We start from the raw sequence: 26,374 nt of genomic DNA on the forward strand, positions 1-26,374 counted from the left end.
ATTGCTTTTTAAAGTCTCCGAAGACTTTACGATGGTTTTATAACTGAAGTTCCAATTTAAAGTTTAATTGACATTTAGCAGGACAAAAGACTTCAAAGGAGTTCTATGCGAGTTCTCTGAATGTGTCTCAACCTCAATGCTGGTCAGAACCCATATCAATGCTCTGCCAATGTCGTGCGCGTAATTATCCGGCACGACGAAAGTTTCAACTTCAGACATTTCACTCCCACTACGCAGCCAGACAAATTTTGAACTGAACAGAATGGGCTGTAACGTTGGTTGGGAATTTCATTTCGTAAGTAATGGTTTATCAATCTGACTAAAAAGGTAATTAACTGTAACTTTTGACTACAAGTTATTATATTTTGATGTGTTTGATGTATTGCTAGAGCTGCCTTTGAAGCCGCGCAACTTGTGTATGCTGAGTTGCTATTTTTTGTATAGTATTGGAAGTGGGGACTGTTGCAAGAGATGGATTGCTACTCCCTGGAAAATAATTCCATTTATTAAGTTAAAGAAATAAATTTTTCTGAAAGATCATTCTCCCCATTAATGTAATTGGCCTTCGACATCTCAATAGCATTTTTCAAGCCACATTTTCATGCGCATAGAATGAATAATACACTTCAGGAAAAATAAATGGAAGCACAATAAAATCAAAATGCGATTTAATTACACCTTAAATTTCTTGTGCATTAACTCAGTGATTAAAATTAAAGATGTGTTTGAATAAGTCTTGGTAGAGCTTACCTCTGACTAAATCATTGGTGCAAGGTGTGAATTTAAAATATTCACAGTAGAGGACTCAATTCCTTTTTCTGGTTTCAGGTTTAGATGTTTCCGAAACTTTATCCGTAATTTCAAACCACGAATCTTCAATCGTAAGTCCAACGTTCCACCCACTGAATTACCAATATCCCTCTTAACATTGAAAATCATCAGTCAAAAAAGATTTAAAAATTGGTCGTGGTAACAAAACAAGCCTTGACAATAGGCTTGCTACATCAACAAGTACGTCACTTCAATATTTACCAATCTATCTTATCATATCTGCACTAATTTCATCAATTACGGCTCAAAATAATCCACGATTCTCGTATCGCATCCATGGTTATGCTGATTTCGGAAGTTGACTATCAACCACTTTGACCTGCACCGAGTGTTAATGCTGAGATTAGAAGGCGGGGGAAAGAAAAGGCTCTCGCAGGAAGCTAAGAACAAGGAAATTGAAGGTGCTGTAAGAGCGGAGGAGTTGGGGAAAAAAGAGACTCAAAGAGTCAGGACATGGAAGAATAAACCAAGGAGCGTGGGAAAGGGGATCTCTTTCGCACGGCTACGACGACGGAATTGCGGCGGTAGAGGGGAAGTAATGGGCGAGCCAGGTGAAAAAGGGAGAGGAAGGAGAAAGAGGCAGGTAAGTAATTGTGCGTTGAATATTTCATTTGTTCTCGGAGGAGAGAGAGATGTATACACAGAGGACGAGGGACTGAGGAAGACGGGAGAATGGAATAAGGGAACAGAGAACGGCTATGGCCGGGAAGCACGGGCTGGTAGCCATGCTGGTAAAACAGGATTTAATGAGGGTGAATGAAGTTGGCATTACGAGATAACTGAAGGAGAATACGAATTGTAGAGATTATTTATCACCGACCGACCGTGATGCATGTTACTAAGTGAAATGGAAAAACTATTTTTTTGTTGTGATCGATTCGTTGCTATTCGTTATTTAAACTCTTTGCTAACACTTTCGCCGCTAGGCAGAAGACGTTTGCCTTAATTAATTCCATCATCTGTATTAAAGGAAAAGGTAACTGACAGGCAACATGTATGGAAAAGTATTAAAAAGTCAATAAAACAAGATGGTTCTTTTCCATTAATTTTTACCTCTGCAAGACACGTTTCGACACCATTTATCTTGATAATGGCTTAAAAGTGGAAATGGGTCGTGATAAAGTAAAGACCTTTGAAAAGTGCAACCCCTTTGAAAACTGCAACCCTTTGAAAATTAAATCCCAATGAAAATTAATCCTAAAAATTGAAAAATATTTGTTATTTTTTGTTAATTTTTGCCGAAAAATGCTACCATATTTCACTGAAATGGTAAAATTTTGCCGTAGCCGAGAACAGTAAGACCAATCGTGTCAGGCGAAACATGATGGAACTCCTTATATAGACTCCTTGAACTCACATAATGTATCAGAAAGGAAAGACAATGGCAGGTTACAAAATTTATTAATTACTGCGACCGGTTTCGATTACATAGTATCATCATCAGCCTGATACTATGTAATCGAAACCGAACGAAGTTAATTAATTGTGGAACCTTCCAATGTCTTACCTTTGTGATAAAACAGTAAAACCCATGTTCTGGGAAGACCTGAGTTGGGATCACTGAAGAACTAGTGAAAGTGAATCAAGAACAAAAATTGATTAACTATTCAAGGAGAAATGGGATCCTTATTAATTTTCCGCACCATGATAGCTATACAGTGAGTGATTAGTACCCATTCATATAACGTATGAATTCCCCTAATATAAAATATAAATAGGAATAAAACGCATTGCCTTCTCGTAATTCTTAAATTATATTCCTCATATTTCTTTACTTTTGATCGTTCTGTACCTTTCATAATTTTTACAACATATTATATTTTTAGAGGGAAAAATTCTCCGTGATAAGCTTAAGTTTTCTGAAAAAAATAAGTTAAGTCAGCGGTGATAATAAGGTGAAGCATCATGTAAAATACCATGGAAGAGAAAAATATGTACACAAAGTCATTTGAAGACAGTATCTAAGGCTGCACCATTGATATGTTTCTCCAGCACGACGCGGCTTATCTCAAGGTTTGGCCTTGCTGAGCGTGTGCTGGGTCTCTACGGTCCCGTTGGATAAGATTTCAATACATATCTCGATTTTCTTCCTCTGAAAGATGAAGGTGTAATTGGATTTGTACTTAACGTGAAGGAATGGACAGAAGCCCTAAATTAGTTTTCCTCCTGAGTAACTGATGATATTTGATTGGAAAACATCGCCAATAGGTCATCAGGGAGAGAGTAAATTAACCTCAGATATCTCATTTCTTGGTTCTGAGATTTCTTGAAAGCGGTGAAGGGGAACGATATGTAATTACCAGTGCAGATCATTTCTCTAAGACTGTTTTTAAGGCTATTGGTAGTGACCAAACGTGGAAAACTAATATTGATTCTCAAGTTGAGGACTTATTTCCTCTTCGATTTTTTGTGCTCATTAAGTATAAGGCACCATTGAGGAAGGTTCCTGCTATTACTAATATTAATGATGCTTCTTTTTCTTCTTCTCTTTGCAGCTTGATTTGTAGCAACTTGCTATTCTTCCCTATTTTCCGCTGTCTCCTTCGACAATATGATACTGCGTTCGTATCTTTCACGATCTCATTTCTATTTGCAAGTAGTGGTCTTGTGCTATTTTTTTCCATCGTCCCTTCAATGACACTTGCCAGTAGGCTTTTATGTGTAAGTATGTCCTGTCATATTTGCTCCTCATTTTCTTCGGCCATCAATTAATCATCTCCTTTCTCCAGCTCTTCTAAACACTTCCTCATTTATTACGTCATTAATTGCATGCATATTGAAATTATTTCGTATGACATAACTATTGGGAAATACTTTTTATGTCAGTGTACTTATTTTCCTCTTTCCTCAGAATTAAACTACAACAGAACGCATTGCCGAAACTAGAAGCACATCAGAGCTTCATTTAACCATGGATAAAATTTCGGAGGATCGGTTGCAGTGGAAGAGTATTGGCTTCCCACTCCGTGGATTTGGGTTCTAATCCCGGCGGCGGCAGAGAATTTCCCGAGACTGCCTGATCCCTGCTTGGATGTTGCGTGGAGGTCATTTCTAGCGCAACACTCCGTCCGCCGAACGGGACGTGAAGCCGTGATCCACTCGGCCCATTTAGTTAAGAGCAGGTCAATGTTGACGCCGGGTTTCTCCCCCTCTTCTTTCCATGCGTTACTCTATGGCCGCCTATTACCATGGGTGTCGGTCGTCTCCTCCAAATACCATACCATAAAATTTCAGCATGGATATCTTCCAGTACTGAGAGGCATATCGGCACATCCATATTTTTCCGCGTTTATTTTCAATGGTATTTTCTCATCTAACCATGCACTTGATCTCCTACAGCAACATCCAGCACCACGATTCTCACTACACTCCGAAATAGCCACGCAAAACCCCCCTCAATTAACCGACCCATCCGGCTAAGTTAGCGAAAGAGTCGTTCCGACGTCAGAGCAGATACATTTTCCCGCACCCGTACTAACTTACACGAGCCAATTGAACACTCTCGGGCTCCGTTTCCCTCCTCACAAGTCCTCCCCACTCATCTCCACTCTGACCTTCCACGGAGAGGACATTAATCCGCGACGGACATGAGACCGAACCATCCCCGACCTCCGAACTTTCCCCACGGACGGACCAAAGATGCCGGACGGAGGGAAGGAAAAGAAATGAAACCGAAGCTAAGAATCTCCGACAGCGAAAGCGACGGGTAAGGGTTTCCGTGATCCTTCCTTAACTCTATTACCTAGAAAAGGAGACTGTGCGAGGTTGGGGCGGTTTTTTTTGGGAGGGAGGGTGCAAGAAGAAGCACGGGACGTGAGGGACCGTCTCTGGTTTCTCTCCGACTTCTTTTTCTTCTTCCTGGAAGTGACTTCAGCCGTGCGTGGTTTACGTACTGGAGAGCGGTGGGGAAGGGTATTAATTGATCCAAGAGGGGGAAAAACATTTTTTCTTCCAAATTTACCCATTTCTGTTGGATATAATCTTGTATAGGAGGTTTCACACGGAAGACGCAAATAGCGAACGAGGATATTAATCAGTTTTTAAAATATTTTTTCTTTAGCAATAATACTAAATTAAGTAAACTAATACTACACCACAAAATGTATTGATATTAAGTACATGTAACGTCTGAAGAAAATTCCTGAATGCCAATGATAAAACAATATAAAAACAAAATATTAGTTATGTGGCCTGACATAGGTCCGACACATATTTGACCTTACCAGAGAAAGCTCTCTGAAAAATAATGAGTATGACAAAAAATTGTTCCATCGAATAAATCCAAATACCATAACTAAGTATCAATATACGAACTTATAAAAACTACCATGCACAAGAAGGTGTACAATTTACACTATAACAGGACTCGAACCTGTAGCCTTGGGTTTAGAAGAACTATAACCATCTTCGCAGAAGCTGGTTTGCTACCCCAACAGAGGAAAATAAGGGCGAAAAACAGCCTATCATACGCAGAAATTATCGAATCATAAAAACCAATATAATAGCTGAGACATCATTGCTATTTATAGCAATTACACCTTTCGTTACCTTGAAAGCAGAAGGTAAGTATCGAACAGAGGGCCTAGTCGACCAATGTGTTAGTCAAAAACCTAAGAATTATTATTGAAAAAATAGTTCCTCACACCTCTAATTCGAGAAGATGAATTTAAAAAAACATTATCGAAACATTTGAACGACATATTCATCTACCTAATACACCGCAACCCCGCTAAAAAGCGTGTGGCAAGGGTTGTTAGGACACGAGCCGTTTAAAAATAAAATGGAAGTGCTCTAAGGAAATTAGGAATAGCATTTATTAAAGTCCTTTATGGCTCGGGGGAAAAACGAACTCCCATATCTATACGTTCGGACCTGGAAATATTGTGGGGCTATAATATTATGTTCTCCGTATCGCTCTTAAAGATATCCATTCTCAATTATTCAAGCAATCTAAGCCTAGCGCGCAGACTCTGATTGTGAGTCTCCAATATTCAAGGTGCGGTCGGACGAGTGCAAAATAGCACCTTTATTTTACTTTCTCACACGAAAATCTTCCCACAATACGCTTGACGAATCCTAATTTCTTCAAGGCTATGCCGCAAATATTCCTTATATGTGTTCCCCACGAGAGGTTCGAGGTTATTGTAACTCCCAGGTACTTCACTTTGCCAGTTGCCTTTATGTTAATACCATCCACAGCATAAACATGGTTATAGTTGGACGGTCTCTGCAAAAAAAAATGTACCGATATGTATTTGCTTCGAGTCCCATTCTTGGATCCACAAATGAGCATTGTTTAAATCAGATGATATAATGATGAATTCATCACGAATTCTGCAGGCGCTAATCCGCATAAATAGCATAATATAATAATAATATTATTTTAAAATACCCAGGAGTGACGAACATGAAAATAGTAAATCACCTTTTTAGAAATCGTTGAGACATAAAATAATGCGGGCTATTAATCCTAGAGTACATTAAAGGGGTCAGATATCACTCATGAGTAACATTATTTTAATCTTAAAAAAGGAATAAAACTCCCTTTATGACCATATGTTTGTTTGTTCACGGCCCCTCGAAGATAAATCCTATACCTCTACCTTTTAGAGCCTATACCTAAGCCCATCAGAGTAAGGCAAGGCGCTAATACTGATTCAATAGTCAATACTCTTGGGTATTTGCGTCAGCCATCGGTAAATGCCTTTCTTAATAACTAGCCTCTCAGTATTTTCACCACACAGATCACTATGAGGTGATCAATAAGAAATAAATATGAAAGAGCTAGGCGGTTTTCTTAGGGACACCTTTACTTTCGCTTTACTTCTTCCACGAACTCGCACCGTAATCCAGTGCGTGGCAAGGACACGTAAGCACGCATGATAGCGTGAGTGGCTTCTCAACAGTCCACGATTGCTCCCTTAGCAGGAGGAGCCTCGTAATTACCCAGCGATAATAGTCTGGTTGGGGGAAAGCCATCAAATAGATTAGTGGATATCGATAGCAGTGGATAATGGGGATTAGAGCTTTGGGAGGAGCTTGGAATTTAGACGGATACAATGATTGGACAGAGAATAGGGTGAAAGAAGAACCTAAGTAAACGGAAGCCGAAATGTGAAGGCAAACGTCAACGATAGACGTAAATGAAAGATTAAACCTAGTTACCTAAGCAACCATATGCGGTTTCGATAGATATTGAAAGGGCTTGAAGCGATAAAAAACTACACGTTCATCTCATAATTTTCTCAATAATCAATGAATGTCTTCCATAATCATTCTTAACTTCATACATATTAAAATAAAAACAGACATTTTAGCATTAAAATACACACCGGTCGTTTTTCGTAAGTGCTACACCATAAATATTTTAAATTTGCCGATTAAACAAGCCCCGGTACGGTGAGACCAGCTACAACGTTCAAATCGAATTTGATTATCAAACAAATAAAAATCACCAGGATCACATCGATTATTGTTGAAGTCATATATAAAACCAGAGAAATGCCAGAAAAGCTCCAGAAAAACTCAATAGCATAGTATGGAAAGCCTCAGAAGACATCTCGTTCCATATTCGAAGTCAAACCTCTCTGACATTTATTATATTCCGTGACGCTTACGTCCGATAGTTGTACAAGCAGTTTAAGTCCCAAAAATAATTCATTTTTGAGGTAATTATAAATATAGAATAATTTTTAAATGAAAAAGTCTATTCCAAGCTTATAAAAGGACAAAATAAAGTGATGGAAGAGAACTGGATGAATCGAAAAATTAGCAACAATATTATTCCCGGCCTACACCTTAACTTATTCGTGCACCTCGAAAAATACGACCAAAGAGAAGTTTTGTGTCTTTTAAAAATAGGAAATATTTCGCTGAAAATAGTAACAACATGAATGATCAAGATTTCGAAAATTATCATAGCTATGACCTAAATTACATTACCCACTTCCCTGTCACAATATGGCTCGCTCTCCATAAGTTGGTTAGTTAACAAAATGCTAAAATATTTTTACAGGCATGGTGGTATGAGTCTTTTATGGGTTTCGACCTATGCTCATCTATGAAGACTAGTTAACAAGTTACAATCGACTATTACGCTCAACTCGTAGGTGTAGACAGTGATTTCAAAGCACTGCCAGGATAGTGACGAAAAAATGGATTTCGATTAAAATCGAAAATCAAGTTTTATAAGTGAAAGAATTTCCAGCAAATTGAGTTGTAAGATCGGTCCAAACTCGACCTTACAACTTTGATCTTGAACATATTGCTGGATCTCATCAGTGACACTACCAGCCTAAGATGCCCAAGAATATCAAGAAAGCATCTAAATCAGTTGAGCGGTCATCCAAAAACTTCAATGTTCATACAGTTGTAAATATTTACTGCTAATAATTAAAGCATTAATTCTAAGTAAATTGTTTATCTGCCACTCCAATGTTTATTTTGAGCGTTTAGAGCATGAATAACAATCATATTTTGTGCAAAATTATTTAAATAACATTCGATTTTTTTCTATCATCCGATCCTTTGGTTCAATTTTCTATCTGTATTGAAAAGTTGAGCTTCATGAATAAAATATCATTAACGGTAATCGATAGACCAATTATCTAATTGACCAGTCCGATATTTAGATATTTTCATGCATTTATTTGTTTCGTATCTGGCCTAAGTGTATTTATTTTTTCAATTCGTATTGTAATTTGCCTTGAGGTATCCCAATAAAGGCAGTGCCCAAAAGATATATCATTTATCCATGCTTATTTTAAATGAAATATGCTTGAAATGTTGATTCCACGGATTAATAAATTTAAAGCTTATCATCATTTTTGGAGCCTAAAAAAGTGCAATAGTTACAGCATCGATTCAGCTTTATCACTTTCAGATAGCTTCCTGGCGATATTGAATTTCATTGGATACAGAGACGAGCCGGAGGAAGGCAAGAGATTGAAGACCAGAGGACGGGGTTTTCTGGTAGCAGAGGTGTCCTAAAGGAACAAAGGGCAAAACGCGAATGGTTACACGGGCACCCAGGATGTGGGAAAATTGGGGACACACGTAGGAATCGGAAAGGGGAGCATTTTGGGACAGGGCCACGCCGCGTTGGGGACGAAAAAGGAACAAGCGACGGCGAGGCGGCGCACCAAACCGGCGGATTAGGAGATCGGCTTTGATAGCCATGAAAATCACGGCCCGAGTTAACTGATACAGATGGAAAAGGCTTAATCCGATTCCAAATTCGCCTTGCCTCGTGCAAATGCCAACCTTCAAACCAAAAACCACCTCTCCTCCTCGGCGACCCACTCCCTCCCCATGATAGGAACCGAGAGGGTCGCGGAGAGAGAAGAAAGGGTTTGTTGCCTGGATCTCTATCCTCTCTCCCATCGCCCCTCACTCAGAACCTCTATACGACCCCGTCCTTTCCCCGTCATTAACTCCGTTAGCCATGATCCCATATAATTCTCCGCCTTCCTCGTCCTGCCTCTTCCTTACTTCTCCCATCCCCCGGCCATTATTACGCGAATTAATTCCGAGCCGGGGGTATACTAGATGGGATGGTAAATCAAATTACGGCAGAGATTTCGGGAATTCCGAAGCAAATGAACGGGGATCGAAAGCTGAACAGCTGAGGGAAGGATTGGGTGGTTGGTGTAAATGTGTGAGTGCTAGTTTCTCACTCAGAAGGGCCTGGTTTGACTCCCGTTATGGGTGGAAATTACATTAGAGGAATCCAGATTTGGGTGCGTTTTGAACTGAAATTCAAGTATTAGGGTACCAGATACGAGTCATTGATTAATAAGCTGAAACTGTGGAAAAGTACAACTACCTTTCATTGCAATATCTTTAATTCATATTGATATAATATATTTGATTCTTCAAACTTCATTACTTCTGTTAGGTTTCTGGGGTCAGAATTAAATTATCTCCGGTTTTCATCATTAGTGTTTATTTATTTATTCTGCAAATTTTTCTGCATGAAAAAAATTCTCCAATAATTGCTTAAATGATTTTGCTTGTTATTGCTGTAATCGATTGCAACATGTTTGGTAAATATAATAAATAAAAGACCAGCAATTTAATTATTTCAATTCATATCTTAGCCTTAGTAAATCCTCCAGCACTCTGTATGTCAGTCAGAATAATAATACGACATGGAACTGTGCGAACAGCAAGCCATATACTGCCAGAGTGTCTATTTGTAGGCGTCATTGAATATGTGAGCTAATTTAGCAAATGTACCCTTTCTCCGCCGGTGGTCAATCTGAAGATTTTTTACAGTTTTCCATGGCTTTGATTTGCAGATGACCCAAGTGCTTCTGGGTTTCACCGCTTTGAAATCAATTCCAAAAAACAACAGTTCTAAGGTATTTCAATCTGGAAGAAGACGCTGGTTGGAATTTCAATCTGCAAGAAGACGCTGGTTGGAATACCAAAAAAAAAACTGTCGTCTCACAATACATTTCGATGCAATGAAACCCAGATTCAATGAAGTCAATCCGCGGATTGGTTCATAGCAGCTCGAATGGTATGACTTTACGATAAATCACGCCTCCCTGGATTCCTTTTCATGTTCACGTAGCTTTTGCACCCCACATTCTTCATTTTTTGGTCTATAAACTGAAGTGGACACCCACAATTCTGTCACAAACACGTCTGTCGGGTCAGCCGTTCCACAGGAAATGTCTCCAAGCTAACCCTAATTCAGATGATGGTGTCTCCTCATGTTTTCGGTCTATCCTATCATTGCACAAATCACAAAAATTACTGGTGGTCTTCTTTTTTTTCCTCGGTAAAAATTACGGTAACTACCTGCGGGATCCTTCAAAAATAACACCTCTGAAAATTAAATTACTTCTGCCAAATATTATCATTGAAAATAAGGAGGGGTTTACGAAGGGAGGCATGAAATAAGAGTCACTTTTAAATAATGAAATACGAGAGTAGACACGTTATTTGAGATCGCAAAGCAGTTGATGACAACACAAACTCATAACTTGGTACCTATGGTACCCAAAATGATAACTATTCTACGGGTACAGGGGACTGGATATGGATCAAGGTAAACATCCCTTTACGCGATACCTATTTAGGTAATTACATTCCCAAAAATGATTGGATGTACAGGGACCATTACGTGGACTTATTCATTTGCTTCGGTAATACCAGCAATAATATTTGCTTAAAAAATAATAAAATCTGATTCCTTCATCACGAAACTTCATTCATTTGGTCTCACTGGTGCAATCAAACATGATCTATCAATTTAATTCAAAATAAAAATTACTCGAGAATTAGGAGAATATAATTCCCATTGAAATTTCCAACTGAGCATGTAAAAATAAACCATACGCAAATATCTTTGGCGCATACTTACAAATTTTGGCCCAGGTGTGATTTTTAACCAGAGATAAATGTGGTGAGACTAATTTTTCCGGAATTCAGCAACCTGATTAACTCACCTGCGAATGAAAAATATTGTTTTTACTATAATGCATTAAATTTTATCGTTAACTTTTATGAGTAAATACAGCCAAATTAATTCAATAAAAATTGGGCTATTCGGTAATTAGGCATTCGTGGAATTCAATCCTTTCATATGTAACCAAGTGGACTTAATTTACGCATTCCGAACAAAAAAATTAAATTAGTAATTCAATAAAGGTTCTAAAGTAAAAATTTAAACAATTCATACCACCATGCAAGTAGAAAAATAGTTTTTTAAACGTCATGTTGTATTTTAATTAATTGAAATCATGGCGAGTAAATAATAGTGCCCGCTGACATTTATCCCGGTATACCATAAAAATAGTTTTTGTTATTTACTATCGTTGATGCACCAAGTCAACCTTAATGAAACTAAAATAAAATCGGACCTTAATTGAAATAATGATATCGCTGAATTGATTATGTATGATGATGCACGATGATACTGCATGATAAATGATGAATATGAAAATAAATGATACTGCATGATACATGATACTGCACGGAACGTGTCGATGTAATAATTAGTTCGATCAGAATTATAAGTCCACAAACGATGTTATATCTGCGTCAATAGTATAAAATGAAATATTTTTTAACGACCGAATGCAAATATCGCTTTTTATTCTACGAAGTTAACCAGAAAAAGGCATGACTCCTACGCTGTGATAGAGCAGAATTATTTATTTACAAAAATAAAGTTTAACAAATTTTGTAGTACATGAAGAGAAATAAAGGGATTGCATAACAAAGCAGTAGACATACTCGCACTTGCTGTGACACATAAATGACGCTAAAAATTATTCAAGTCGAGGATGTACGGAAACACTATGTCGTTGGTGATTTATGGTATCAGAGCAACTACTTTATTCCCTTAACCTCACTGGTGCAATCAAACAAGACCCATCAATTGTAATTCAAAAGCTATTACTCGAGGACCAGCGTGATCTATAAGCAAGACACGCCATGGTTATCAAGTATCTCACTTCACGTGAGTGGTGTGTTTCAGAAAGGCAATACAAACTCATTTTTCCCGGAGAATCTCATTTTATGCCAAACATCCGCTACAAAGAAGGCATGAGCATGTAAGCATTACCTCCAGTTGACTTATCAAGAGCATCAAATTTGTCTCTTGCCGAGGTAGAGACATTTAATAAGCTCCCGAGAACCGAGGACGCTACCTCCAGTTGTATGTGGAAGGAAGGCAGCCAGCACATGCTCGGATGATAGAATACATTCCCGGGTAAAATATCTCGGAAGTTGACTTCTTCTCAACCTTCAGGGCATGCAAAGATTAAATTCCATCTTTCCGGCACTCGGTACTACCCGTATCGCTAAAAAAATAGCAACTCCTTTGTATGGCCAACAAAGAGGACAGCGTGAAGCGAGTCACCCTAGGCTCGTATTTCTTTCTGCTAGCCAATACCGTTCTTTCACGAATCAAATATACGCGGACGTCACGTATTACCAATTCCAAAGAAAAATCGTAACAAAAACCTTGAAAACCACCCTTACGTACTTCGAGCAAGAGAAGTAATGGACTTGAAATAATAAATCGTGACTTCCAATAAAGCCTAAGGCTTCAGTTTAAACTGTGCCCCATTTAAGCAAATATTTCCTCAAAATAACTGATAACTGCAGGCGTAACTGTAAGAATTCTTTCTATTATGTAAAATAAATGAATAAACTTTGTTAGGCTCACTAATATATTAAAAAAGTACGACCCAGGTTTTACAACATAGTTACATCTTCAGGTATAATACATCTTGGGCCAACAAAAAGGACAGTGTCTTCTTCTATCTCCTAAGCTAACTTCCATCTCCTAAGCTCTCATCGATAATATGAAAAAACTTGTGTCTATTCATATCCTATGCCACTGAGCGATTCGATCCCAGTATCAATTCGGATCATATTGCCGCACACCGTTTCAATTTTTGCGTGATGACTCCATTCAAGGCATGGTTTGAAGGCAATGGTAATTGGTTGCGCATTCTCCGGATATGACGCTAGTGCTGCAACACAAGATCCTTATGCTTGAACATGATTAAATTTTGATGCTGGGACAACTATTTTGCCATAACAACGCATGGTCGAACTAAGTAACTAATTCCTTATGCCGTCCTTAATGCTAACCTTTTTCAGATGGTAATATTTAGTAGGTTTAAAATTCAAGAGATGTCATTTTTAATGAGGTTTTATAAAGGAAATTACTATTATTAATCTCTCCACTGCGTATTTATACATCCCAAATCCATTTTGATGTGAATTCTACTCCAACTATGATAAGTGACATTAGAAGTCGTTTTCCTGGTCCTATAACCTTTTGTTTTCAAATCCAAATGTTGACGCTTTCTCTCAAGCCTGAACGGTGGATTCGAACAAATCTCACTTAAAATGGATTTCATTGTAATTCCCAATACCATCAACTACGCCATTAATTTTTATTTCAATGAGATAAATCTCAAGTCAAATTTGACTATGAGCAGAGAATTCATTGATGGTTGATAATTCGAATATTCTGTAACCCTGTCCTAATTCAAAACATCTAATACATAAGCAAAATACAAAAACAGTTCCACGTTTCATTGAACTACAAAATTTGAGATATTCCGTTTAATTAGGAAACTTTGTCTAGTAATTTTCTCGGCTGTTAAGCAACTTCTCAGCTTGGAATTGCAGCAAACCATTAATGCAGCGAAAAAAGTAAATTGTATGGTGGACAAAAGTTAACGATACGAAAAATAAACCATATTACATGAGTCACAGCCCTGATTAAACCACCAAAGGGAAGAGAAGAGTGATAAATGCCAACGTAAAACTATTGGAAGAGCAGTATTTTTATTTAAAATGGAAGAAGAAGAATACTTATTATTATTTGACTTACCTAAACGGTTATTAACTATCCTAAGAAAGTTCCTATCATTATTTCATAGAAATGACAATTTCCCCTTTAGATTTTTATATCCAAGAAGTTAAAATAATTTGTGATGATGGTTCATTTACTTCGGCCACATATAAACACAAGGTCACCAAATATCTTTGGAGAAAAACAATTTCCTCGGATTAATGGTAAATCATGTCTAAAACACTAATGGGAGATCGATTCTGTTCCAATTGAACAAAATTCTATGAAAAGTGAATTACGTTGCCTGTAAATGCACGGGAGTGGCTGTGATCATAATTTTTTACAGATGAATTGGATGAAACATTGATGTTCCGATTCCCGTTTCGAAGAAATGCACGATATTGACGACCGGATTGCCTCTTGACCTTTTCAACCAATGAGAATTTTCATTAAGGATATGGGATCCAAACAGTGGAGATGTTTTCCTGCTACAATTTCGTCGTAATCGACCGTTTCAGGAGATTTTGCTGGCAGAATATCGTTGGGTAATGAATTTTTTTAAATCAATTTCATTCCAAATGAATTCTTCTATGGCTGAAAAGATTTATGTTTTATGAGTTACCAAAGGAACATTTAGGGCTGCTTTCAATCTATGAACGCGAATAATTCCAAGGATAACATAAAACACCTGTCATTTATAATCTATCTAGTTTACAAACTATATTTTTTGTAAATTGGATTAAAGGTTGATCTTAATTGCCATTTTGAGAAACTATTGGAAAACGTTTTCCTGGAACGGATATGAATGGATATTTTCAGCACTTGATAGGTAGGTACCAAATTTGCTTCTTAGTAAGAAGTAAGCCTATATTCTTGATGATACCGCTTAGCGTTGTGACTTAATGTACAAGTATTACAGTTTAGAATATTACTTAAATTAATTGAAGCCTGACTTTGCTAAAAACTTAAAGGCTTTATTCGCTATCAAGGTTACTTTTTTTCAAATAAAATTTACCTTCTTTAAAATCTTACAAAATTTACCTTCATCAGTGGCCAATAGCCCTGCGATTGGTTTTTAAGCAGTTGGCCACTCTTTTTAGCCACTTTTTTCAAACGTATTTCTTTACCTTTTAAACGTATTTCTTTGCCTTTAAATTATTTCCATTAACTTATCCTTTGATGGTGTGTTTAATCCGTAATTATCACATAATTTAGTAAATATATGAGTAATATACTCTATTGATCGACAATTGATTCAATAACATTATTCGTCAATATCGCGGAAAAAATACAGAAGTCTCATAGCCTTATTTTCTGACGCCTTTACTGCGTCATAACCTTGACCTATCCCGCAGCATAAATTTTCGTTGAAGAGATTACTTGACCTTTTTATGTGAGTGCTTCAAAGTATCGCTTCCGATTAATTTATAAGAATAATCACGAATAAGAAATGGAATTCTTCATCAAAGAAAATACATTATTTTCTGATTCTAAACGCTTGGTTCACAGAAAAATTGAAACATCCTTTTCCTAAAGTTAGAAGAGGCCAAATTGATCAAAATTGTGAAGTTGTTGAAGTTTCTATCCTAACTGAAAGGATTGAAAGCCTGGTCTACATTAATGATATTGATTTCATTCGATGTGACAAGTAGATTATTTTTAACCATAGTTGAATCGATCTAAAAATTAAATCCAAAAAATTCCAGTTTGCTTGAAATAATTCAAACTGATAATAATTGAAAAATTAAATGAAATTAATATTGCGTGCAGCTACTCAATCACTTGCCGGTAATCTATACCGGTTTGATGATTCCTAATCTTTGCGTGCTCCAAATAAAGTCACCCAACAAATGAGATTAGGCATGTAATTGACGTCAATTTATTTTCGTTGATGCAAAATTCTCTTATTGAAAATTTTATAGAGAAAATAATTACATTTCATAGTTTCAAATTGTGTCAAAACAAATATCTTCATGGTATTAACCCAAAATTTCTAAGATTGGTATAACGCGGCGATCCGTTCCGCTCCCCTATCGGATAGCATTTTAATAGTGGCGTATATGTTCTCTTTTAATTCTTTAGTAATCTATCCTTAGCAATTCATTCGTTTCCGTTCCTCACCCTTTTTCCAGTCCATGTGCCCTTAAATGAAGCATACCATTTGGCCATCATGTCTTATAATGTAGCAAACTAGGTTTGCCCGTCTTCTCTTTAAGCTTTTAAAAGACCTCACTTTTCTCCCACTCTTACGAGGGCTGCTATTTATGTACCCGGATTTAGAGACAATGGTGTTGCTAGGTGCCATCTGACATATATATCGTAAGATTTGACATTTTTGACAGTATACGTACTCGTCTTAAAGTCGGGCACTCTTTGTGTTGTTTACAGTAAGTTGAAAATTTCAACTCAGTCAAACAATGGAATTGAGAATTTTCGTTCAATGATTTACGAGGGTGGTTTGAAAAGTTCTCGGAATGTGATAGAAAAAATGTTCATACATCACTGAAACTTATTTTATTTTTCAATATAGTCTCCTTGTAGTTTACTAGATTTTTTCCAACGATATTCTAGTGCCTTGATCCCATCTAGAAAATGAGATTTCTCTAGGCCTGCAAAATAGTTGTCAACTCCGGCTATCAGTTCTTCATTTGAAGTGAACCATTTTATCCACCCAGTCTACCATGAAACATTTCAGTTTTGGGAAGAGATGGAAGTCCGATGGAGTCACATCAGGTGAATAAAGCGGAAGTGGCAACAATTAATACCATAGTTCGTGTTATTCTGCCATGGCGACAGCACATGTGTGCAGGCGCGCATTGCGTTGATGGAAGATGACTTTCTTCCTTGCTAAACCTGGCCTTTTTTCGCGTATATTTTGTTGCAGTTAGTCCAAAAGGTTAGCATAGTTTTCTCTAGTAATTGTTTGCCTAGTGGGGAGACAATCTACAAACAGAATCCCGTTTACATCCCAGAACACTGATGCCATGACCTTTCCAGTCGAAAGAATTGTCTTTCCTTTCTTTGGTGATGGATATATCCATCATATGATTATAATCATCGTGTTTCCACAGCTTTGGCTGTGTTTTGTCTCTGGGGAATAGTAACGGACCCAAGTATCATCTTTGGTCACAAACCGGTCCAACAAAACTTGTTCGTTTTCCCTAAAACGGGTCAAACATTGTTCCGATATGTCCATTCTCATGCGTTTTTGATCCAGCGTCAAGAGTCGCGGCACTCATCTAGCGGATAATTTTTTTCATTTTTAACTTTTCAGTTAAAATGTAATATACCCTTTTATATGACATCTGGCAAGCAAGAAAAATTTCACCCACGTTCAATCAGAGATCCTCCATTACCATTTTGTGCACTTTTGAAATGATTTTTGGAGTAGTGACAATTCTTGGCTGACCTTTGCGCGGACCATCATGTAAGCTCTCCCGACCAAATTTAAATTCATTTGTCCTCTTGGCAACAGTTGACTATGAAGGAGCAAGTCCCCTGGTGTATTCCGGAAATCGGCATGAATGTCCTTTGCTTTCATACCTATTTTTACGAAGTACTTGGTCACTGCACGAACATCGATTTTTTCCATCTTCGCAAATCACTATGCGGGAACAACAAAAAAGCCACGTCACACCCAGAGTTCTTTTCCACGAGCATTGACGTGGCATGTTTCTACAGCGAACGGTCCTATGGATATCACGTGAAAAGTTCGTATCACTAGCGCTGACAACTCGTGGTGATTCCGAGAACTTATCTAACCACCCTCGTACTATGACTTTCGATGTGGATTTTCTCAACAACAGTGTATTGGTCAACTCGCTTTGGCTTTTGGTGATTTTATGCCATCTAAAAGCATTGTATATCACTTGTTTAGTCAACTCAATCGTGGCCTTCGTTCACTCAAGGACGAATTTAAAGAAGGTCCTCTAAAATCGATAGTAGCGCCAGAAAACATCGATGCTCTTTAATGATCAAGCAAGAGCTTTATTTAACATACCGTGAAACTACATCAGTCTTGGGCATTAGTTTGACAAGCATACACAAGATTTCACACGAACATTTAGCCGTGAAAAACTATATGCGCGTTGGATTCCTCATAATTTGAAAATCACTTAAAAATTCTCGTGCGGATTGGTGCAAATAAATGCTCAAAAACTACAATCTTGGTGCGTCAAAAGCCGTATACAACAGTAATACAGATGGCGAATCTTGGATCTGTGTACATGAGCCCGACAGTAAATAGCAAACGACGTTATGGATCTTACTAGATGAGCCAAACCCAAAAAAGTAGTTTGCGCCGGAAGTACTTCGAAGAAAAGGCTTTTTAGGGATAAACGGGCATGTGACTACACTGTAGCCACATGCCCACATAGCCGCTACAGTGCCGCTTGAGACTCGTAGAGCGGTCAATTTTAAATGGTAAACAACAGCTTGTTTGCCAGAAGTCATTGAAAAAGTAAGAAAAAAAACCAGCGTAGTAAAATCCTCATTCACCATGACATTGCGAGCTCTTACATATTGGCCTAAACAACTGCATATTTAAAGCATATCAAATCATCTAATTTCATGGGTCATCCGCCGTACAATCCTACTTCGGCACCAAATAATTTCTTTTGTTTTAGTTATTCGAATCAACAATTCGTCGTCGAATTAACAACGTTGTCAACGATTTTCGACGCCAAAAGAAGCTGTTGATGCGTTCAAAATGCATGTTATGGAGATACCTCAATCGGCATGAAATAAAAAACTGAAATAAAAATTGTTTCCAACGTATGAAAAAGTGCATCGATCATCGAAGAGAATATTTTTAAAAACAATAAAGCCATTCTTGATTACAAATATCTGTTTTTATTTTTAATTCCAGATACATATATAGCAACTCTCGTATTAGCACCTCCTCATTACCTACTCAGTCGATCCATTTCATCATCACCATTTTTCGGTAGCATCACACTTCCCAGGCTTCCACTTCGATATCCCTGCAGCTGTAAATGTCCAACCCTCACTCCCACTTAGAAATATGCTCGATATGTAGTACCTGATGAATATTTTCCTTTCTTCTATGCTTGTATTCTCACTGTAAGTAAATTCTTCTTTTTGTGGAAATCCCTATTCGCCTGAACCATTCCAATGAGTACTTCTTTCTTTCTAGCTTCTTCCATCATTCTATTTGGCTCCCTGAGTAAAAAACGCACCTCTTCAAGCCTGTTTTCCTAGTTTCATGTTTGCCCAAGTCTCCTCTCTTTTGATGCATATTAATATCGTTATCTTCTTACCGTTGATTTTCAGCTGGTATCCAGCCATCCTCTTTTCCATATTTGTCAAATTCATCTTTAAATAATTCTATCTCGGCTACGACTGCTAAGTCGCCGGTAAATCGCAACTAATTACCTTTTTCCTCCGAGAATGTTGATACCTGAAGCCCTCCCTTTGATTTCATTAATAAATTTCTGCAAGAGAAAAATATCAACACTAGAAATATTTATGAGGCCAGCTGTCGCTAAAAATATTGCTGTAAGGTAACCACATATATAATTCGTAGCTGCACATTATTTTCATCATAAATCAATTAATATAATTAATAATTATTTTTCTAATTAATTCACTTATCAGCTTCTGATGCATACAAGATTATTTAATGCATATTTCTACGTAGTAACACAGACCTGAGTTTTTCAATTAGACACACATCACAAACAAAGGAGTCAGAGGAGAAGTCTTTACACCACCATTGCTTTCCGGTGATTTATATTTTTTAATTAAATAGGTACCCGATATGATAATCAAATTACCTAGGTTAACCAAAATGCATGAAAATGATTCAAACTGATGATATTTTCCTTCCTCTTTTGGATACTGATATCAAACCAGGGAACTGATGAACCACACAGACTGGTGCTAAATCTCATATCGCAAAACCAATGAACCAGACGCGGCATTATCATTCGATCACCAACCTTTCAATCGTGTACCACCTCACTGAAAACGCCGGCGGTCCTATCTCGCCAGGGAACCTTTGAAGTGGATACACCTATCAGCAGCGATTGGAGCCCCAAACTTCACATATATTTCGGAAGCCTTTCAATCACGCATCTCCACTCCTCTCCGTAATTAAATCGATAGCGGGGTTTCCCTCGTTGACCCGCGGCAAAAGTCACTTCCATCAGCGACCCATTAGCACTTAAGGAAATACGTCAAATTACCTGGGAATAAATCTTTGTTGCCGGATCACTCGCTGTGGATAGGTAGCGAAAAAGTAGAGATAGCGAGAGAGATATAGGGAGACAGAGAGGGCGGATAGGGATGAAAAGGTTTTTCCGAAGAGTGACATTTGCCCAAACGGTCAAGGGAATCGGCGGCGCTGTGACAAACGTAATGGAAACTAAAGGGAAAAGTAATTTAGTTAAGAGTTATTTGCCCTAACGTGTTCCGCTCCCGCTACCCACTTCCTTTTCATCCCGCATGGCTCCATCCACTCCCTTCACAAGCGCTCGGATATCCGCACGGAACAACGACAACAAGAAAAAAGATAAAAAATTTGCGCCGTTTTTGCTCAAATTTCCCCGGGAACCCACGCACCAAAAAAATAATGTTTGACCCACGATTCAACCTTTTCTCCCGCAATCCCTTTGCACCGAGTGTACCTGTGACTCGCTCCGATCCGACGCAGGTCGTAAAGGGAGAGAGACAGAGGGAGAAAGAGTAGCAGAAAATTTTTTTTTATGGGAAGGAACACCTATCGGTTTCAAACTACTCCATGCGTCCTTCAATTGCAGCAAGCGAAGGACCGGAGTCCTTTCACTGGACCCCTTTGCAAAGGAAACAAAGCACACAAAACACGTAAACACATTACAGGATCACTGCACCCTTTCTGGTCTCTGTGATGAAATTTGATTTGCGATGGACAAAAAGTGACGTTTTTGCGACGGATCGCCCGTGAGCGTCTGCTTTACGCCGGGTGCGAGAGCATTTATTTGGGACTAACAAGAGGTCCTTTACGCCGTATTTCTCCTGATTGCCACTGGCTCTTTGGCAGTAAGCACCAAAAGCCTCCCTTTAGCCTGATGGGCTATGTAAAAGAATTCATAAATGGGCAAAATGTATGAGTAAAAGGGTTATTACGCGCTTAAAATATTCTTTGCAATGCCTGCAATAAAAAAACATACGAATAAAAAGAAGACAAAGAGACTGGCACACAAATATCTTTCGCGTCTTAAAGAGAAGACTCCATACTATTCAATCACATTGACAATATTTTGTATTCTGGTAGTAAATCTCCTTTTATATGAAATAAGGAATTAATTGAAACAATTAAATTGAAAATGATCTATAATAAGAACATCATATGATATTTAAAAAATTCCCGTTTCCACTTCAATTCATGCGCCAATATAGTATACCATTAATATGATATTAAATTTTCAAACCACTCTAAGTACGAAATCTTAATTTGGTTCACAAGTGATTTTTAATGCTTTATTGGGTTTCAGGATTGAAATTTAATATTGCTGCCTTACAAAATTGAGAAATCTGGTAATATTTTGCATCTCTCTATGCATTATTACACATTAAAAATTCCATTCTCAAATCCGATATAAGGCAACTCAAGATCTTATACCTAGATGGATGTATATCAAATTAGTTTGTTTTCGGAAATAAAAGAAAATTTATATTCACTAGGCTAGAATTTTTTATCCGGATTTTGAAAGAAAAACAAATGATTAATAAATATTCTCCTTTTTAGTGGATGCGTAGAAAAATTAAGAAGAAATTAAATTTGAACGAGTTTTAAAAGAATATGTTCCGATCCATCATGACATAATACGTAGGCAAGGGTCATTCAACCAGCTGTCAATATAATTGTTTTTACATACCATGCGATTTAAGCATAAAATAACTTCTTGAGACCCAGATTGCTAGTCTAGGCCATAACATTTTATTTTTGGTAATGTGGTTAATGAAAGCTAACGCTCGTATAATCATCTTAAAACCGTCCGATGAACGAATTTATCAATTACGCAGTGAAGTTTTCTCGGGTTTCGCATCGGGTCAGATCCTCCATTTCTCCTTCCAACGTTTCGATGGACAACTCGCCCATTGTCTTCAGGGATTCAGGAATCAAATCCCTGAAGACGATGGGCGAGTTGTCCATCGAAACGTTGGAAGGAGAAATGGAGGACCTGACCCGATGCGAAACCCGAGAAAACTTCACTGCAATTGATCGCCGGGAAAAAACCAAAAATTATATCAATTACTCACTTTGCAGAAATAACTTTTAAAAAACACATCCACGCGACGTAATGGTGCAGCATTTCCTCTTCCTTCACGACATTATTTCATAGAAGCAAAATCTTTTCTGCAACCATTTCCCCTTCTAAGAACTTAAGAGAAATCTACACCTCAGCTGAAAGGTTTACGCTCGAAAAGAGGCAGCAATTAGGAACTTTCTTAGTATCACACCACAACTCAATGATTCATTTATTACATAATATACAAAACCAAATATACGAAAGAACTTCTCCAGATTTATCACGAATACCATGCAAACTTTATAGAAAAACAACAGAAATGCACTATCGTTAATTTCATACTCATAGCTTTACACCCTTTTTTGATGTGATAAATATTTTATCATCATAAATTTGAAGTACCTATGTTGGCAATAATTAGGTGATATCTATCTCTTTAAGGCCAGAAATAGAAAAAAAATATGCGATTCATGTGACTTCACTTTGTGGGACCGCAAAATAATAATTCAAATTTCACTTAGTATGATAGCTGAATCTCCATTGCCAGGCTCAGGCTGCGGTGGAACCCACCGTTAGGTCTTGCGTAGGCTCATCTTTTGGCCACTACCTTAGAGGTGCTCCGCACTATGGTATCTTCCGCCGATGGGAGCGGGTATAAGGGAAGCGAGGAACATAGGGCAGCCACCGTTCGGGATTAGGCTAGAGGCCCTCCCATTACTGTATACCAAGAATGTGGAATTTCCAGGGTTCGGGGCAGCTAGTTTAGTTTATTCCAATCCTGTTTATAGGTATTTAAATTTTCGCGGATACGCTCTCCAACTTGTTTAAAATTTAGTGGTACAAAAATATTATGCTATAAGTTTGGTGTATTGGGTATTATATTTAAAATAATATGAGGCCAGAATTGACCAGTCTTAGCATCATTGTCAAAATTAAATTTTAAATTTTTAGCTAAATCTATACGCAATATAGCAATGAAAACAATATATCACTGAAAACAAGGGAAATAATACAGTCGCTCAGAATTATCGGTGCTAGGGCAGTAGGTATAGCCTAAGGTTACAGGGATCTAGCTGGAAAATGCGGTAAAACGGGCAAAAACGAAGGCGTCATTGAACGACGCGGAAGACCTCGACCGATACGAAGGGAAATGGCATCTTGAAGGAGGATGACGATCGGTAAATAGGCAGCAAAAAGAAGTCTTGGAGGGTAATCGAAATGATAAAAAAAAGGAAGACCGAGCACCGTGAAAGAAGGAACTTCTTTTGTCTCCGTGTTCCGCCGTCTGATCGTGAGAATCCGAGACGCGACGCGTGGAGGGGGAGAAGGTGGGCAGGTAAGTATCTTCGAGAGAGTTGGAGCCAGCCGTCGCGTCGGCTTGTTGGCCGCATGGTTGCTTCGAGGTTTGGACCGAGGCTAATGGCAGGCGGGAAAAGAGACGGCGGTGGTGTCTCTGAGCTAACAGAAGGAGAGAGGAGGGATAAGGAGTTTAAAAAGTCTCACTTCAGAGGAACGAAGAATGGCGAGCCGAACCGGGAGGAAGGGACCCTGACGACGAGGTAAAGTGACGTCATCCGAAATTGTCCAGTGAAGTGTTCAAATTTTCGAATACGGAGAAAAAAAAGTCAGTAAAAAATTACTTGAACGAAAAAAGGACAACAAAATTTACATTCTAAAACATTGTGAATAACTCTTTAATTATTATTGTATTCTCCTCGTTTTTTATTGCTACTTCTCTCTTCTCTCTTGGTTTCTCGAATACTTTCACTTTCGTATTTTCAAAAAGGAATTGCTATTTTTTTAAAGAACTTTTGAGCGCATAAGTAAGTGCTGGTATGTTCTATATTGGTGTAAACTATAAACATAAATCCCCACGGGGCATTTTAAAATTTATAGCTGCATTATAAGTGGAGCAAAAATTTGATCTCATCTAATAGCATATGAAATGATAGTAATTGCTTTTTTCCACATAAGACTTTATTTCAACATGGTCGAAATGTTTCACTGCACTGCAGCATTAACAAGACTCTGGTTAAGTTTAAGTCTTGAAAATGCTGAGGTGCAGTGAAACGTGTCGACTCTGATGAAATAAAGTTCTATGTGGAAAAGTGCAAAGTACCATCACTTCACTTCATATATTGGATCTCCACAAAGTATCTGCCACTTCAATTCAATTTATCATCTTATAGCATAATTCAAAATTATTTCCGAGGAAAATATTTAAGCTGCACCCGCAATCTTACCACGGGCCTTTCGCTTGCCGATCTAAAAGGCCATAGTTAAATGGATATTTCCACCCAGTCCAAGGTAATCTTTCCCATAGGAATTGATGCGAATGTCACCTTATTTCATGCGGCAGATGAGAAATTCATCACAAATGGTTACACACTGACATGAATTTTATAGTTATGTTAATACCCACATAAGTTAATAAAATATGACAAAGCTGAAAAATTTCTCAATTAAATATGAGAAGCACCTACATGGTATCCGAGTTTATATAGCTTAAAAAATCATCACCACCATCTCCTTTTGAATAAAGAAATAAAGAAGAGAATATTAAGCTGAGTCAGACGCAATTATATTTGACTTAAATTATAGGATAACATATTCTTTAAAGAAAATCTGTGCTATAATTTAAGTCTTTCTGCGATAAAATATTTGGTGATTGAAAAAGCATTCCAAATGGACGCTACGCAGATGATATTCTATACATCATTAATCATGGAAGCCCTTTTCAACCTGAGAATGAAATATTCATTATCAAATAAGACCTTGAGGTAGAAAAAGGGTTGTGCGGAAATAGAGACTTAGGGTCGCGAGGAAAAATGGCTAAAAGTAAATAAAAATGGAATATATTTACATAATAATTTGAGTAATATTACAGCTACATGGACAATGGAATCAATTTGCGCGGACCAAATACGTGGAGATAGTTAATTCAGGAAATCCCCTGAAGTAATTCATGAACCAATCCTTTCACCTCAAAATTGCACGTAGGAATCACAGTAAATCATCAAGCCTAACTTCGACGTTAAATTTTTACGTATTTCAATATACTATTATGCATATTTTAAATAATTTATTTTATTGAAAGGACGCCATCAAGCAAAATTCTGTAACAGCGAGATGGTCCAGGGAAAAGACTTGGTCCCTCCACCATGAATCTGTGCAATTCACACGTTTATAGCTATAGCTGAGGTGAGCTCTACCTTCACCTTTCCAAATGATACTTTGGGTTGATCACTGTGTGACTGTGTGGCTGAAAGGAAAGCCTTCCTAACACAATTGCATCGTTATAAAATGCCATCATCACCGAAATGCCTGTAAAGTAAAAATACGTATAGGGGTTTTATATGTATACATAAAAAATCCTCTAAAACAGACATACTTTCATTCACACTTATCTCAATCCCTTTCTTATGTCTAGTTGTAATCTCTAGAAGTTCCTGAGGTAATGTATAAACGATTCCTCCTCTTCCCATTTTCAAAGAATAGCTTTTTAATTAATACCTCAGAAAGAAGTTAAGTCAGTAAATGAATTTAATTTTTATGGTGTGCTATCACAAGTTATCTGAAGTCTTATTTCTGATTTTCTCTTCCTTTCGTTCATTTTTATACATTCTCACTGCTTAATTGGGGTAATTTCTGCTTCACTGTACTATGTTTTCCTTTTTGTTACAAATAGAGTTGTACCAGGTGATTTTTTTTGTTGTTTGAGCAGACATTGCTATATGGGTTTCTATTTGCCCTTATGGGGAAACTCAGAGATTTAATTCATACTTTGATGAAAATGATTTCTTTTAAAATTGAAAGAAAATTTAGACAGTTAATTCGTAAAAGGAAATGCAAATACTAAAAAAGGAGATAGTGATTTTAAGCCTTTGCGGAAAGACACGGAAAATTTAGGGCCACAAACGATCCAATGGGGATTGATGAGGACAATGAGGAAAACGGACAGAAA

The sequence above is a fragment of the Ischnura elegans genome, chromosome 4 (genome assembly GCF_921293095.1).
Source record: "Ischnura elegans chromosome 4, ioIscEleg1.1, whole genome shotgun sequence".
Classification (NCBI taxonomy): Eukaryota; Metazoa; Arthropoda; class Insecta; order Odonata; family Coenagrionidae; genus Ischnura; species Ischnura elegans.